The sequence below is a fragment of the Carya illinoinensis genome, chromosome 16 (assembly GCF_018687715.1).
Source record: "Carya illinoinensis cultivar Pawnee chromosome 16, C.illinoinensisPawnee_v1, whole genome shotgun sequence".
Classification (NCBI taxonomy): domain Eukaryota; kingdom Viridiplantae; phylum Streptophyta; class Magnoliopsida; order Fagales; family Juglandaceae; genus Carya; species Carya illinoinensis.
In genome coordinates this window covers 27,179,607-27,197,650 of record NC_056767.1, presented here as the reverse complement: position 1 = coordinate 27,197,650, position 18,044 = coordinate 27,179,607, and positions in this window count along the sequence as shown.

Sequence of the window (18,044 nt, the reverse complement as noted above, 5' to 3'; positions counted from 1 at the left end):
GTGGTTTGTAATTAATATAAAAATCTTGATTGTTTTGTAATTTTCACTCAAATTTTCACATATAAAAATTTTTGTATGTGTTTTAACTTTTAAAATATATAAACAATCCCGAAATAGTACTCATATCAAAATATTTCATTCCAATACTTAACCAAAACGTCGCTGAAACAATATTCAAAACTTTGCTCAAACTTACAAAGGACATTTTTTTTTTTTTTTTTTTTACCACTTGAAACAAACCTTCACTTAGCTATCATGTTGCACATATGGATGTCCTCTGAATGTTAGTAACTCAGTATATCTGGTTCCTAAAATAAGAAAATAATTATATCAACGTAACATAGGCAGATTTTGAAGGGCTAGCCGACCTCCCTGTCCATCTCAACTGTACCATCCTCCACTGACCCTTGATCTACGTAATTTTTCATCAGCTACACCTAACATCATCAGATATCCATAGTTATAGAAGTTCTTTGAAGAATAAAGATCCGCATCGCCATCACCTATATTACATTTCCATGCACTGCCATCGATCGTATCTACGGCTAGTAATTACGAATCGAGAATGATATTAAAACCAAAATGCCTCTACTTCCATGAAATTCAGTGATAACTCCTAAACTAGAAAACTCAAGTCAAATTAAGAAAAGCCACTGACGATAAGGGCATTTTTTATATAATGAATATTTTTCTAGGTAATTTTTAAACTTTTTTATTGCCTATTCAAATTTTAATAAAACAAAATAAATAATAATAGACATCAACATACACAATACACTACACACTTTACATTGTTGTTTACATCATAATGAAAAACATCAACTTTAGAACAAAGATAAATTTAGCTAGTAGAGACATATACAAGCAAAGTGCAAGCAAATAGAGCCAAATCTTTTCAACATTACTAGGAAATTATAAGACCCAAAATAGCTCGTCCTCACCGCTTGGTAGCAGCCAAGGTGTTTCCAATGTCAATGACAAATCAGTATTTAACATCAGCCTTGGCAAGTCGCTTCATTGCCTCCTTTTGGGTTCCTTCCATATATAGTAAAAACATCACCCATCAACATGCTATCATACAAACATTGTTAATATGTCAGATTGAATTTTTTTAAAAAAAATTTTCTGCTAAATCAATTCTTACCAGAGAATCATTCACACACACACACACATATATATAGTTTATTCACAAACACAAACACAAAAATCCAGATCTGAGCAGACTGCATTTGGATTTAAACACAAAAACTCAGACTTCGATTCAAGTCATTAGCTATCTCAGCGAGTCCTATATGAAAGAGATCTACAAGAACTTCAAAACCAAGATAGAAACATTTCGCACAAAGCACACATCCAACTAAGTTTCCATAAACTACACCAAATCTATAATAAGAAATTTCAAAAACTCCATAATGCCTAGATTTGGGCAAATTGCATCTAGATATGGAGTGATGAATGAATTGCTAATCAATGTCTAGATTAGCCAATACAAGAAGTTTTGCATATATTAATGGAGATTTTCAGAGTTCATTGACAAACTTGGACACCGTGCCATGATGGGTATGTGCTGATGACTCTAAAGAGGGGGAGAGACGATCAAGACTGAAGAAGGGGAGAAAATAGCTTAGGGTGGGCGCCGACAAAATAGAAGAAACGAAAACAAAACAAAAGAATTAGATGTAAAAGAGGAGTCCCATACCTGTGATGGTAACATGCGGCGACGTTCTCTGTGGTGTTAACCGGCAGTGACGGCTCAAATTTTGCCTTAAGGTTTCGGCTAGGGCTGAGCACCGATCCAACCCGAGTCGGATTTGGTCTCCTCCGACTCCGACTCCGACTTTGTCGGAGGCCGAATCCGACCTCCGACTCCGACTCTGCTTGCACCCCACTCCGCTCTGACTCTGACTCTAACTTGTCGGAGCGGAGTCGGAGTGGTGTCGGAGTTGGGCTTTTTGTTGGGCTTTTTTATTGGACTTTTTTTTAGACTTTTTTCCTAAATCCAATTAACATTTCAATTTTACAATTTGCAACTCTAATCGGATTTGAGCTTCTATATCAATTTTTTTTTTAAAATATAATTTGAGATTTCTAATTTATGTAACCAAAATTATCACATTAGAAAATAAAACTAAATTCAAATGTGCAACCAAAATTAAAAACTAAATTAAAACTAAATACACACATTAAAATTACATAAGCAAAATTACAACCTAAAATTAAAAATACATAACCAAAATTAAAACCTAAAATTAAAAATACATAACCAAAGGTCCAAAATTACAACCTAAAATTAAAAATATATAACCAAAATTAAAACCTAAAATTAAAAATACATAACCAAAGGTCCAAAATTACAACCTAAAATTAAAAATACATAACCAAAATTACCACCTGTGGATGTAGGAGTGTTTGTGCCTTCCATATCTATGATTTAATAACTAGAACTGTTGAACACAACAAATAAGATAAACATAAACAAAATAAATTCATGAACTAACGTAAATATTACTCAAGTAACTTATATGATATACATATATGGTAGTAATGAGAAAAAATGTCCTATGGCTTTAAAATAGCTAATTTGAGATTTACAATTTGAGATTTAATGAAAGGTAATGATTTACAATTTGAGATTTAAGTTTCTTCTAATGAATATTAGCAATGCTGATGTAATTTGGTTAAAAAGCTTAAGAAATTGAGCTTTAATCTCTTAATATTATTCTATATATTCATGTAATTATTACTGTCATCTAACAAACTAATTATTAATTAATCCCTTATCTTCATTTTTTTAGCCGAAAGGAATCCAAAGCTCGGCAACTACACCTGGAATATTACTCCAACAGGAAACTACAGAGTCATACGTACTACACCCTCAACACTTACCGGTCTTTTAAACACGAGAAATATTATATATAATTATATATTGAACTGCATCCTTAAACTGCTAGTTTGCAAATTCAACAAAAAAGAGAGAGAAAAAAAAAACAAATCTAGTGCATAATATTAGCCGGCCTCACGATAGCAGATAAAAGAGAGAGAGAGAGAGAAATAAAAAATCAACAACCAACAAACAAATCAACAATCAACAACCAAACTCATAGCATTTAAAAGAGAAATCAAAAATAATATCGTGGCGCCGTCGGAGTGTCGGAGATACCGGATTTCAAACCCATATCCATGAATCAAACACTAGAGAGAGAGAGAGAGAGAGAGAGAGAGAGAGAGAGAGGAGATACTGGAGAAGCCGTTGGAGGCTGGGGCTGCGCCGTTTCGTGGTGGCTGAGGGAGTCGAAGGCTGGGGCTGTCGCTGTGCCGTTTCAACTTTCGTGGGGGCTGAGTTTGTAGTATAAAGTTTTGGAGTATAAACCCTAATCAAAAGTTCAAATATGCCAGACTTCACTTCAGTATGGGGGGGGGGGGGGGAAATAAAACCGGTCTTAATACTTCAGTACAGACTGAAGTAAACGGCGCCGTTTTACTAAAATTAACTTAGTTTTGGCAACCAAAATAGAGTCCAACGACGCCGTTTGGGCTCTGTTTTGGTATTTTTAGCCTTTTTTTTTTTTTAACTCTAAATCAAATATTAATTTTGTTTTAATACTATATATATTAACTATACTATTATATAATATAACTATATATTATATAAGTATAGTTAATTAGTAAGTTAATATATAACTATATATTATAGTATATAAGTATAACTATATATATTATAGTATATAAGTATAACTATATATATATTATATAAGTATAGTTAATTAGTAAGTTAATATATAACTATATATATTATATTATATAAGTATAACTATATATATATTATATAAGTATAGTTAATTAGTAAGTTAATATATAACTATATATATTATAGTATATAAGTATAACTATATATAAGCCCTTAATATATATAGTATATATATAACTATATATTATATATAATATAACTATATATTATACATTGACTTATGGTAAACTAGTAATGTAAAATATAAAATAAGTTATAATAACTTATATAGTAACTTATAGTAAATTAGTAATGTAAATTAATTATATAAGGTATAGTAACTTATATAGTAACTATATTATTATATAATAACTTATAGTAAATTAGTAATGTAAATTAACTATATAAGGTATGGTAACTTATATAGTAACTATATTAACTTATAGTAACTTATAGTAAATTAGTAGTATAAATTAACTATATAAGGTATTGTAATTAGTAACTTATAGTGTAACTAATAACTATATTAACTTATATTAACTTATAGTAAATTAGTAATGTAAATTAACTTATAGTAACTATATTAACTTATATTATTCATTATAATGTTTATACATTATTATTTATTAGATGTTAATATATTGATAACACATATTTTTATAAAATATGCACAATATCGGAGTCAGAGTCGGAATAGCAGTCGGAGTCGGAGTAGAAGTCGGAGTCGGATTGGAAGTCAGAGTCGAATGATTGATTGGAGTCGAAATCAGTGTGTCGGAGCCGGATCGGAGCGGAGTCGGAGTCAGGACACCTCCACCTTCGACTCCGACTTCCAGGGGGAAAAAGACTCCGACTCGTTGGAGCCGGAGCTGGAGTCTGATTTTTGGATTTCTGCTCAGCCCTAGTTTCGACAAGAGAGAGCGAGGGAGAGTGCGAGGAAATAACCTCAGGTGGGAATCGTGGGATGAGAAGATGTTTCAATTTAACCAAATGTAATTTTTCTTTTAAATAGTACGGATACCGGGTAACCGCATGGCCAAACCGGGTCCAAACATGGATCCGGGTGGTTACAAAAATATTTTAACCACATAGTAACAATATGGGCTGTTAACCTCCTGAAGCCTATTGGGTATCCGATTTTCAGACCTGACCAAAAAAAAAAAAAATTCGGTCCGAATACTCTCAGCCCTAATTAATGTTACATATTTTGGATAAGTGTCAAAATTTGATATGATTATATAGTATGACTTCTAAGATAGGCAACAATATATTTTTTTGATATCTCGTATTTGAACTTTGCTTTCAAGACTTCAAACCCAATGGGCTTTGCTTTTTCATTAGGCATTTGGTTCCACTCTTTCACTTTCATATACTAATTGGTTGACTAGAGAGTAAGTTTCTTTTTATTTTTATTTTTTAAACGAGGCCATCATTTGTTGGAAATTTTTAATGTTATTATACAATAAAAGGTTTTTTTTTTTTTTTGGGCAAAGACCCTAACAAAATCCTCATTGATACAAAATAATTAGATAAATAAAAAGAGAAATACGCTAACCACAAAGAGATTTTATAAAAATCAACTCACAAGTTGATTTGGATTAATATAGTATGTTAGATTGTAAACTATTTTTATTATAAAATAGATCTAACATATCACATGAAATCATGTGAGTTTACTTTTATAAAATCTTTTTGTAATATAAAGCTTGTAAGGAAATTTTGCCCCAAGCCTGAGGCCCAGGGTGCAAGCCTAGATACAGGGAGCCAAGGCTGGCCAGACGACCCGCTGGCCCAAAGCAGGTCCCCGGCCACAAAGCCAAGGAAGCAAGGGGCACGTAACCCGGGCCTCCCCCTACGATGCCTAGCCTCAAAGAAGCATGTGCAGGTAGGCGGACAGTAAACACGAGGAACCCTTGATCTCCTGACAACAAGAATAGAGAAAACTAATAAGGTGCACCTGCAACTGGGCAGAGGGGATAGGAACCCACATTGTATTTATGGGACATAACTAAAGAGACAGCTTAGGTGACATTCCCCCTTGACACAAAGTATAGGCAATTGACTTCCATAGACTAGGTATATAAGACATTTTTCAGGTACGAAGAATTCTCTCTGAACTTGCTATTCTCTTGTACTAAATACTATGACAATATTAACTATGGCATCGGAGGCTCCCTGGCCACCACCACGGCCCCTATCTCGCCATGTTTTCTTTGTGTTTGCAGATCCAAGACCGAAGACCCAAGTTGCTGAGAGCAAGACCAAAGGTATGTGAAACATAACGTTAATAGTGGCACCTTCTGTGGGATCTTTATAAACTTCACATGTCCTTCGTACGCCTGCGACAACCCATTCTCAAACGACTCGAGGGTAGGAGGAAGTAGCAACAGTAAGCATGGAAGCAAGAATCGTGGCAACAGAACAACAAGAAGGGAAAGAGCAAGAGATGCCCGATGGAACCACCAATACGTTGAGGGATAATGTGGGACCAAACGAGTGTGTAGGCTCTGGTAGTATTGGAGGGGGAGCCACCACCGAGGAAGAAAGGAAAAGTGCGCAGGACGTCCTCTAACCCCACCCGAGTGCCCCCTAGCAGATGGCGAGATTCGAGATGAATATGCACTTAGGAAGGTGGAGCCAAACGAGCCGCTAGAACTAGTCTTGCTGGACCCAAGCCACCCAGAAGCCACTGCTAGGATCTGCACCGGGATGACTCTCGAAATGAGGGATGCCATGCATCGGCTCCACATGGATCACAGGGACGTCTTCGCCTAGAGTCAAGAGGAAATGCGAAGAATCGACCCAGAAATCATGCAACACTGCCTGAGTGTGGACCTTAAGCCCAAAGGGGTAAGATAAAAGCACAAGAGCTTCAATGTAGAGAAGAAAGCCACCATTGTTGTGGAGGTCAACCGATTACTTACGATGGGATTCATATGAAAAGCTCGCTACCCAGACTGACTATCCAACATGGTGCTGGTAAAGATGCCAAGCGACAAATGGAGGATAGACTTCACCAACCTAAATAAGGTCTGCCTGAAGGATAGCTTCCCGTTTCCTTGCATCAACCTGATCGTTGACTCAATGCCTAGTCATCACATGCTGAGTTTTATGGACGTCTACTCTAGGTACAATCAAATCTGCATGAACTTGGACGGCGAGGAGAATACGTCGTTCATCACCGACAGGGTGCTATACTGCTACTCAGCCATGCCATTGGAGTTGAAGAACGCAGAGGCCACCTACCAACTATTGGTCAATCGCATGTTTAAAGATTATATCAGGAGGAATATGGAGGTCTACGTGGGTGACTTGCTAGTCAAAAGTGGAACTCTCAAGCAGCACCTGGGTGACTTCTGAGAAACCTTCGTAGTGTTGAGGCAGTACCAGATGAAGCTGAACCCGACAAAATGTGCTTTTGGCTTGAGCTCTAGGAAATTCCTGGGCTTCATGGTGTTGGAGCAAAGAATTAAGGCCAACCTAGAGAAGGTGGAAGCCATACTTGACATGCTCACCCCTCAGAACATAAAAAAAGTTTAGAAGCTAATGGGTCTGGTAGCGGCCCTTAATCGTTTTGTGTCAAGGTCCACTGATAAGTGTCACCCCTTAAAAGTGCTAAACTGGGATGAAGAGTGCGACCGAGCGTTCGACGCCCTAAAAAAGTACCTCACTAGCCCTTTTTCACTTAGCCAACCCAAATGCGGATATGTCCTAATCTTGTACCTATATGTCTTCCAGCAAGCGGCCTCCTTGGCCTTGGTATGAGACAACGGCAGGGTCTAGAGACCCATAAACTACACCAGCTGGGCCTATCGTGGAGCGGAGGCCAGATACCCACGCATAGAGTAGTTCACCTTCACCTTGGTGGTAACCACTCGAAAACTCCGCTCATATTTTCAATCTCACCCAGTCAAAGTCCTCACCGAGACCCCTCTAAAGAGATCCTGCAAAGGCTAGACACCTTAGTTCTGTGGAGTTAAGTGAATTCGACATCGAGTACACACCACAGACTTCTATCAAGAGACAAGTGTTGGTGAATTTTGTGGTAGAGTTCACAAGCTTTCCTGAGGAGGCTGAACATGCACATTCCGTGAAACCTTGGCAAGTCTTTGTGGATGGCTCGTCTTGTCGGGTTGGAGGGGGAGTGAGAGTGCATATACTTACAAATGAGGGCAAAGAACAAAACTATGCTATCAAACTGGCATTCAAAACTATAAACAACGAGGCAAAATACGAGGCATTATTCTAAAGCCTGACAATCACTAGGTCCCTAGGCATCGAGGAAGTAGAACTACGAGCTGACTCCCAGGTAGTGGTCAGCCAAGTACGGGGAGAGTTGGCAGCAAAGAGCGAGAAGCTGAAAAAGTATCTAACATAATAAAGGCTGAGCACAACTACTTCAAGTACTTCTAGGTTCAACAAATTCCAAGGACCAAAAACCACAAAGCGAACAGGCTGGCAAGAACGACATCTGGACAATAGAGTACCCCTCTCCTAGAGCGAGCGATGTTCAAGACTGTCGAGGTACCTGCAGTGGGAATTGAGGTAATAGAGGTTGAACTAGGAGCACTGGAACATTATCAAATATGTGGATGCCAATGAGGTGCCCGACAATAGGTGGGAAGCCAAAAAGATCAGGAACAGAGCAACACGAAACACCATAGTCGACGGTGTTCTATATCGAAGGGGGTATTCCACACCCCTCCTTAGGTGCATCTCGTTCGAAAAGGCCCAATACATGTTAGCAGAGATACGCGAAAGCATATATGGCAACCATTCTAAAGGAAAGGTGCTGGCGGGCAAAGTAATATGGCAAAAACTTGGTCAGCTTATAATCTCGACTTCCAAGCGTAGAAGTTGTTAAAGTAATACGAGGGTAAATCTCAATATCAATTTCACAAGGACAAAGGGAATTAAGCAAACACTAATATCTCAGTCCTAATTATGGCGACAAAATATTCTGAAAAGAAAAATGAAGTTTAAACTAAAAGGGTGGAACTATGAACAAACAAAAAAAAGGGTGTGAAATAAACTTCAAGTATTGGTCACTAAATGTACCAACTCAAAGTGATGACTATTTACCGAAGGGGCGTGGATTGGTTTAAGAGTGAAGGTAATGGTCATTTGGGAAGTTAAAGCACAAGTAAAACTGAAAATAAAAGTGAATCTAAGCTTCTAAAATTACCAAAACTAAGAGGCTTAAAGAAAGTGTGTAGCAAATGAATTAAACTTGTAAGAAACAATAAAACAAACACTTGGAATGCAATTTTCACCCATTGATTTGGTGATAGATTTACTTTTCTTTTCATCCTCTCTTAATCATTCTCCCATTCCTAGAAGTTATGGTTGGATAATATAGCAATGAACCACAATTTTTGGTCTAATAAAATGTCTCAACAGATTTTATAACAACTATAAAACAATGAAAGAAAACCATCAAAATCTTGTTACTTGTTCAAGTATCAATTGTGTCTTTACGTCTACAACTGAGCTAAATCAATAACAAAGAACTTCAATTCTTTCTAGATGCAAACTGAAATATAATCCAACAAGTTAATCATAAAAATCACATAACATTGAAGAAAATCCAACCCAAATTAGTCATGGGTTACTCCTTGAATCCCAAACTAAAAGTCTAGCCTATCATCTCTAAATTAGCAAAATGTCCCAAAGGAATGAACCCTAACATCTGAAATCATTGTCTAAACAAAATTGCAGAAGCTGAAATTAAAATAAAAACCGAATGCCCAAGTTACGGAAAGGGAAAAAAAGATAAACTACGCTGCGAGAGGATCCCCCCCTCTTGCATATCGTCCCACTTCCAAATGCAAAGAGAAAAAAGAAAAAAGAAAAAAAAAAGAAAGAAAAGTCCAAAACAGCGCCAACCCAAAAAAAAAAAATTCCTGCCCCCCCTCCCAAAAAAAAAAAAACATTAACCGACCCCCAATTAAAACTCCTCTAGTCTGGCAAAAATGCCCCACAACCCAACAACGAATTCGGCCTGAAGAAAAAACTGTAGCGTAATTCTTTTTCCGTAGCCCATGCTTTGCACCTTGCGGGACCAGCGTTGTGCACCTACGTTCAGCGTCCACGCCCTGCACGTCCCAGAGCATTCCATCCAAGAGCAGCTCTAAGTGTGTGGTCCTCCCATTCTTTTGTTAGCCAATCCAATTGATAGTCCTTTTCCAAAAATGCCCTACATCAATTAGGATTAAGTGTTCACAATGGGAGGAGTAAAATTAAGATATTAATTCTGATGTGGCACAAATGCATAATAAATCTTTTCAAGTGCAAATTATCAAAATTTATCAATTAATTAATCAACTGCATAATTAAGTGCTTAACTACCCTTTTTTGTTAATAATTTATTCACTTAAACAACTTAATCATGCAATTTTTACACTTCAACAGTGGGATACTACTAGCCGCATGCCCTCAAGGATGCTGAAGAATACGTGTAGAAGTGCAAAAAGTGACAAGAATACCCTAGAGTGCCCCATCGCCCGTTGGAAGAGCTGATATCCATCACCTCGCATTCACCCAGTGGGGGGTCGACCTAGTGTTTCCCCTCCTTCCTTGGCAAAGGGGGGTAAACTTTGTGGTGGTCGCGGTAGATTATTTCACCAAGTAGGTAGATGCTGAGGCATTGGTGACATTCACAGTGAACAACATCACCCGCTTTCTATGGAAATATGTTGTCTACAAGTTCGGCGTCCTCCACAACATCATCTCAGATAACAGGAGACAATTTGACTCCGACCACTACCAAGATAGGTGACGTGACTTGGGAATCAGGTTCTACTACTCGTCCCCTAGACACCCCCAATCCAACTGGTAGGTGGAGGTGACTAACAAGACTCTAATGAGGATACTCAAGAAGAAGCTCAACGGCAGGAAAGGTACTTAGGCAGAGGAGCTTCTCGCAGTTCTATGAACGTATCGGGTCATGGTGAAGACGCCGACACAAGAAACCTTGTTCACCCTCATTTACAGCCACGAGGTAATGCTGCCGATCAAAGTTGGGATCCCCACCTAAAGGTATAGCACTTCAAGCAAGACTCCAATGATGAGCGACTCTAAGAACAACATGACCTACTGGAAGAAGTCAAGCTTGAAGCAAAGGTAAGGACTGCCGTCAACAAAAGAATGGCAGAGTGATGTTTCAACATAAGGGTATGCCCGAAATCGTTTAAGGTCGGGGACCTCGTGTTAAAGCGAACGGGGAATACCACCCTAAACAAGGGAAGGCTAGGCCCACAGTGGGAAGACCCTTACGTGGTTGTGGCCAACAACCGCTCGGGCACCTACTGGCTCTGAGACTCCAATGGGAATGAGCTGCCACACCTGTGGAATGTCGAACATCTATGAATGTTTTATTGTTAAAAGCTTTATAATTTGTAGTTTACATTTCTATGTTGACAATGCAAACTCATGTAATAGAAGTGTGGTTTTTCAGGAATAAAGTATGTAAACTCACAATCTCCACAAACAGAAATCTCCATCGACAAAACCCCAGCGATTACTTACCAGCTTGCGGGGCACCAAATGGACGGGTGTAATGCCCTAGGCTGCTTTGTCCCTCCTGTTGCGGAGTGCGGGCTAGCCTTCAGCCACCTGACAATTTACCTTTCTCATGAGCATCAACAAGCAAGAGTGGGTTCAGTTCCAAACTACCCTAATAGACTACCTTTCCTCGAGGGTTAACAAGCAGGACTAGCCCATATAGTAGCCCGACCTCCCCCACGAAGTAGAGCTAGTCCAGCCTCATGGCTGCCTGAACAACTTACCCTGACCTCCGCCATGACAAAAAGTGGGTTCAGCGCTAGCCTAACTCTCACTTACCTTCTCTGTGACTTCAACGGATAGGAGCGGGTCCAGTCCCAAACTACGTAAGCAGACTACCTTCCTGTAAGGGTTAACAGGCAGGACTAGCCCTCACGGTGGCCTAAACAACTTATCCCATCCCAGTCACAGCAAAGTGCGGACGATATCTCAACCATCCAACATTTACCTTTTCCATGGGTACCAAAGGGATTGGTGTAATACCTAAGGCTGCTTCATCCCTCCCGCGGTGAAGTGCAAACCAATTCTCAGCTGCCCAAAAAATTACCTTCCTCATGAGCGTCATCAGGAGGGAGTGAGTCCAATTCCAAATTGTCCAAACAAATTGCCTCCCTGTGAGGGTCAACAAGTGGGACCAACCCACACGGCGTCCTAACCTCCCCCACAGAGGTCAATAAGCAAGACCAGCTCCCACGACGTCAAATTCAAGAGGGTGCCCTCTTCTACCCCCGATGAGCATTTTCTGGGGGTGAGGATCTTCTCGACCGGGTATTCATCCCATATTCCCCCATTCCTTACTCTCTAGAGGTCAAGACCCTATCAAATGAGCTTGCTTCCTGCATCAACACAAAGATCAAGAAAGAGATTGTGCAGGCTATGTCGTGGGTCAAGAAGGTCATGGTCAATGCAACCGACATCGAAGCTGCAATGGAGGCGGTGGGGGCCAGTGAGGCTTCGGCTGTCGTGTCGGGTGTCAGGGTTCCTTCGACCTCCATTTTCACAATCCCAGCTTTGGCCTTAGCAGAGGCCAGTGCCAGGGTCGGGGTTGGTGAGGGTAGATAGGTCCAAGTCACTTTGGCGTGCGCCAGTGCTCCCCTAGCCTCCTTTACTACTGCCTCCCCGACCTTGGTGTAGACAAAAGCGAATCCTAAGACCGTGATGGGTGAGGGAGTTGTGACCATGATCTCTCCCATGGGGGAGTGTGATATTGCCCCTCAGCTGGCGACCAAGGGGGTCCATTCTGGTCTCGTCCATACAATGACTCAGAGGCTGCGAGCACTCTTCTCGGTGGTCAGCTATTTGCTATCTTTTATTGCTCGCTTTTCTCTTTTTTTAAACTTTCTTAGCATGTTTCCCCGTCGATCTAACTTGAATTTCCCATGGCAGGGCATGAAGCGGCTGGCGGCCTTCATCATGGACGGTCATGAGGAGCTGGAGGGTGAGAACCAAGCTTCTGGCCCCACGAGAGGGATCATGGTTGCAACACCCTCTCTCGTTGCGACCTTATAACATGCTTCTGGCCCCACGAGAATTTCCTTGACCTCGGTTTTCGTTGGCACCAAGGCCAGGATGGCAACAATAGAGGAGGCTAGGGGAGTGCTGATGAAGGTTAAAGTGACTGGGACCTCTCTACCCTCACCAATCCCAGCCCCGACGCCGACCTCCACCGAGGTCAAATTCGAGAGTGCATAAATTGAGGGTGGAGGGGTTACACCTGGAACAGCAGCTAAAACTTCATTGGCCCCCATCGCCGCCATCTAGGGGTAAAAATTGACCATATTGGTACAATTTTGGTCCAAAATTGAACCGCACATATATGTTTTTCAAGGGGTTATCTCGACCGAAACCGGCCGATGAAGGGAGTAAAACCAACCGGTTACCCTTGGTTTATCAATGTCCCTGTTGGCTTCACTCATTGACAAAAAAATCTCACTAATCTGAGATCTCAAGCAAATCTCACAAAAAAAAAAAAAATGAATCGGAGACTTGAGAGCGAGGTAGCCTTCTATGCGTGACTGCAAAGTGCATGTTGTTCTTCCCATCAGAGTTGAGAGGGAGATGAGAGACAGAGCTAAGAGGGAAAAGAGAGATCTAAAAGGGAGATGAGAAAGCTAAGCCTGAGAAGAAGATGAGAGATCTTAGAGGTAAAGGAGAGAGCTGCGATGGAGATGGGTAGATTGCATCAGAGAGAGAGAGAGAGAGAGAGAGAGAGAGAGAGATAAAGAGCTGAGACTCGAGGGAGATGAGAGACTTGAGAGGGAGGAAAGGGAAAGCTGAAACAAAGAATAAACGACGCAGTGAAAATGATGGGCGATGGGGGGCTTGAGGGTTAGGGTTGAAGCCCTAACCCAAAACGACACCGGTTGGTATATTACACCAAATGGTGTCATTTCATTTTTTTTCAAAACTCTGGATTTAAAATAAGTGAAACAACGTTGTTTTATACACGTATATTATAAAAACATATATAAATAATCGGTCGGTTTGTTGGTTTGAACTTAACTAAACCAACCGACATTAGTTTCAGACTATTTCTACCATCGGCTAACCCGTTCTGTGTCAGTTTCAGCTGGTTTTGTACTCCGGTGGCCGGTTCATGTCAATCCTGGTCGATTTTTACAGTTTTTGTACACCCCTACAACCATCGTAGCTTTGGTGTTGGTTGCATCAACCACGACCTCCTCGACCCATGACATGGCCTGTGCAATCTCTTTCTCGATCTTCACATTGCCGCACAAAGCAAGCTCAGTCGACGTGGTCTCGACCTCCGGAGAGTAGGAAATGGGGGAGTCCGGGATGGACACCCAATCGAGGAGATCCTTGCCCCTAGAGAAATGCTCCTCAAGCACAGAAGAGGGAACCCCCTTGAATTCGACATCAGTTTGAGGGGGGCACAACCCCCTCAGCCTGTTGACCTTCGTGGGAGAGACTAGGACACCGTAGGGGCTGGTCCCGTGAGAGTCACTTGTTGACTCTCGTGGGGAGGTAGTCTATTCAGGCAGTTTGGGATTGGACCTGCTCCCTTCCGTTGACATCATAGGGAAGGTAAGTGAGGGTCCAACTGGTGCTGAACCCAATTTTCATTGTGGCAAAGATCGGGGTAAGTTGTTCAAGCGGCCATGAGGTTGGACCCGCTCTCCTCCGTGGGGGAGGTAAGGCTGCCTCATAGGCTGGTCTCGCCTATTGACCCTCTTGGAGAGGTAGTGTATTTAGACAGTTTGGAATTGGACTCACTCCCACCTGTTGACGCTCATTGAGGAAGATAAATTGTCGAGCGACTGAGGGCTGAACTGCACTCCGCTGCGGGAGGGACAAAGTAGCCTGAGGCATTACACCCGTCCCTTTGATGCCCTACGGAGAGGTAAGTTATCGCTGGGATTTTGCTGATGGAGATTTCCATTGGTGGAGATTGAGGGAGTTTACTTACTTTATTTCTAAAAAACCACACTTCCATTGTATGAGTTTGTGTTGTCAACATAGAAATGTAAACTACAAATTACAAAGCTTTTAACAATAAAACATTCGTAGATGTTTGGCATTCCATGCGTGTGGTAGCTTGTTCCCTTTAGAGTCTCCAAACCAGTAGGCGCTTGGGCGATTGTTGGCAACAACCACGTACGGGCCTTCCCACTGTGGGCTCAGCTTCCCTTCTTCTCAAGTAGTAGTCCCTGTTTGCTTCAGCACAAGGTCCCCAACCTTGAACAATCTCAGGCATACCCTTCAATTGAAACATCACTCCACCCTTTTTTTGCTGACGGCTGTCCTTACCTCTACTTCAAGCTTGACTTCCTCCAGCAGGTCGAGCTGTTCTTCTAGCCGTCGTTATTAGAGTCTTGCTTGAAATGCTATACCTTGTAGGTGGATCCCAACTTTGACCAGCGGCATTACCTTGTGACCGTAAGTGAGGGTGAATAGAGTTTCTCACATCGGCATCCTCACCATGACCCGATACGCACATAGAACTGCGGGAAGCTCCTCCGCCCATGCACCCTTCTTGTCATTGAACTTCTTCTTAAGTATCCCTATTAGAGTCTTATTGGTCGCCTCCACCTACCCATTAGACTGGGGTGTCCAAGGGACAAGTAGTGGAACCTGATTCTCAAGTCCTGACACCAGTCTTAGTAGTGGTCGGAGTCAAATTGTCTCCCGTTATCTGAGATGATGTTGTGGGGGAAGTTGAACCTACAAACGACAATATTCCACAAAAAGCGGGTGATGTTGTTTGCCATGATTGTCGCCAACAACTCGGCCTCTACCCACTTGGTGAAATAGTCTACCGCAACCACCATGAACTTTACCCCCTTTGTCCTGGGGGAGGGGGCCCACCAAGTCGACCCCTCACTGGGCGAAGGGCCAAGGCAAGGTGATGGATATAAGCTCTTTCGACGAGTGATGGGGCACTTTGGAGTATTCTTGGCAATTTTTGCACTTCCACACGTATTCCTCGACATCCTTGAGGGCGCACGGCCAATAATACCCAGTCCACATTACTTTGCCGCCAGCATCTTTCATCTGGAGTGGTCGACGCAAGTTCCCTCGTGTATCTCTGCTAACACGTATTGGGCTTTTTTAAACGAGATGCACCTAAGGAGAGGTGTGGAATACCCCCTCCGATATAGGATGCCGTCGATTATGGTGTTATGTGCTGCTATGTCCCTAACCTTTTTGGCTTCCTCACCTATCGTCAAGCACCTCATTGGCATCCAAATATTTGATAATGTCTAGCACCCACTCTGGTGCTCCGGGTTCAACCTCCATTACTCAATTCCCACGATAGGTGCCTCGACGGTCTTGAACACCGCTCGCTCAGGGAAAAGGGGTAATCTCTTGTCTGGATGTCGTTCTTGTCAGCTTGTTTGCCTTGTGGTTTTTTCGCACATCTTTGAGCCGAGCTCTCAGCAACTTGAGTTTTCAATCTTGGGCCTGCGAACACAAAGAAAACACTGCGAGAGGGGGGGATGTCACCTTAGCTATCTCCTTCGTCAAGTCCTATAAATGCAGCATGGCCTCCTGTTGTGGCACAATAAATACGGCGTGACTTCCTGTCCCCTTTGCCCAGTTACTGGCGCACCCTGTTAGTTTCCTCCTCTTGTTGTCAAGAGATCAATGGCTCCCCATGCTTGCCGCCCACTTGCTTGCACAGGCTTCTTTGAGGCTAGGTGCCGTAGGCGGAGGCCCTGGTGACGTGCCCCTTGCTTCCCTGCCTTGATGACCGAGGGCCCCCTATGGGCTAATGGGTCGTCTAACCGACCCGGGCTCCCTGTATCTAGGCTTGCACCCTGGGCCTTAGGCTTAGGGTAAAATCCCCTTATAAGCTTCACATTTTTATTTGAGAAGTGTTATAACATAGAGAGATTTCAAAAAAATAAACTCACAAACTCATATGACTCCATATGATATGTTAGATATATTTTATAATAAAATAATTTTACAATTTAACATAATACAACAATCTACATCAGCGTATGAGTTTATTTTTATAAAAAAAATTTGTGGTTAGAGTATTTCTTTTTTTATTTTATCTTATTATTTTGTATCAATGGGGTTTTATCAGGGTCTTCTCCCCCCCCTCCCAAAAAAATAAAAAACCTTTTATTCTAAAATAACATTAAAAATTTCCAACAAATGATGGCCTCATTTAAAAAAAGAAAAAAAAAATACTTGTCTCTAGTCAACCAATTAGATGTACTAAAGTGAGAGAGTGTAACCATAAGCCTAATGAAAAAGCAAAGCCCATTTGGTTTGAAGGGTTGTATAGGGAGGAATCTTTAAAGCAAAGTTCAAATACGAGATATCAAAAAAAATAAATTTTCAACTATCTTAGGAATCATATTAGATCGTATCAAATTTTGACAGTTATTCAAAATATGTAACATTAATCATTAAAAACAAAAACAAGATAATCAAACATAAATAATTACAAAACAAGAACATAAGCTAAATGAAAACCAAAAAACTTACCCAATGGGTTTGGCATGGGGTTGCTTCTTGGCAGTATACAAAAGAGATTTGTTACTCATCATTTCGATTCTACATACACTAAACATCATATTTATTTTTACTTTTAATTTTTTTTATTTTATTCTTTTTAAATTAATTGAGTTCTTCTACTCATCATCTATATACCGTATATTTAGTATAAGAAAAAATTAAAAAATTATATGTGATATGTGGTGTAAAAATAATGAGTAAAAATTTTCGTATTCAAAATAAGTTGTAAAGTTACTTTCATATATCACCCTACAAAAGTTTATTTGTTGGCCACCACCTAACTTGCAATGAAGTGACTTGTGAGCACTACCTTGGAAAGGTAATAGCGGCCAATCCTTTTGGAATGGGGGCTGGGGGATTGTTGGGGTAAATGTACTGTGCCCAAGATGCGCCAGGTCCAATTCATTATAAAGCAATCGTCAAGAAGTAAGAGGGAAGAAAGAAGAGACAAGATAAGGCAAAAGTTGAAGGTAGAAGACAAGTCAAACATGCGAAGGGAGACGATGAAGTGACATACAAATGATATTTCTTACTAACTATCCCAAAAAGGCCTTAATAGAGGGGGCACTTGGACAACTCCAGACAAGGAAGATCATCTTCAACCTCGTAAGGCAAGATGCCATTTTTTTTTTCTTTTTAATCTTCAAGCTCTTAATGCGAGATGCCAGTCTTTTTATTTTCTCTAGACTAAATGGATTTTTTACCTCTATTGTACAGAGAGATATGAGAGACTATAAAAGAATGTAAAATACTCTTATCATAG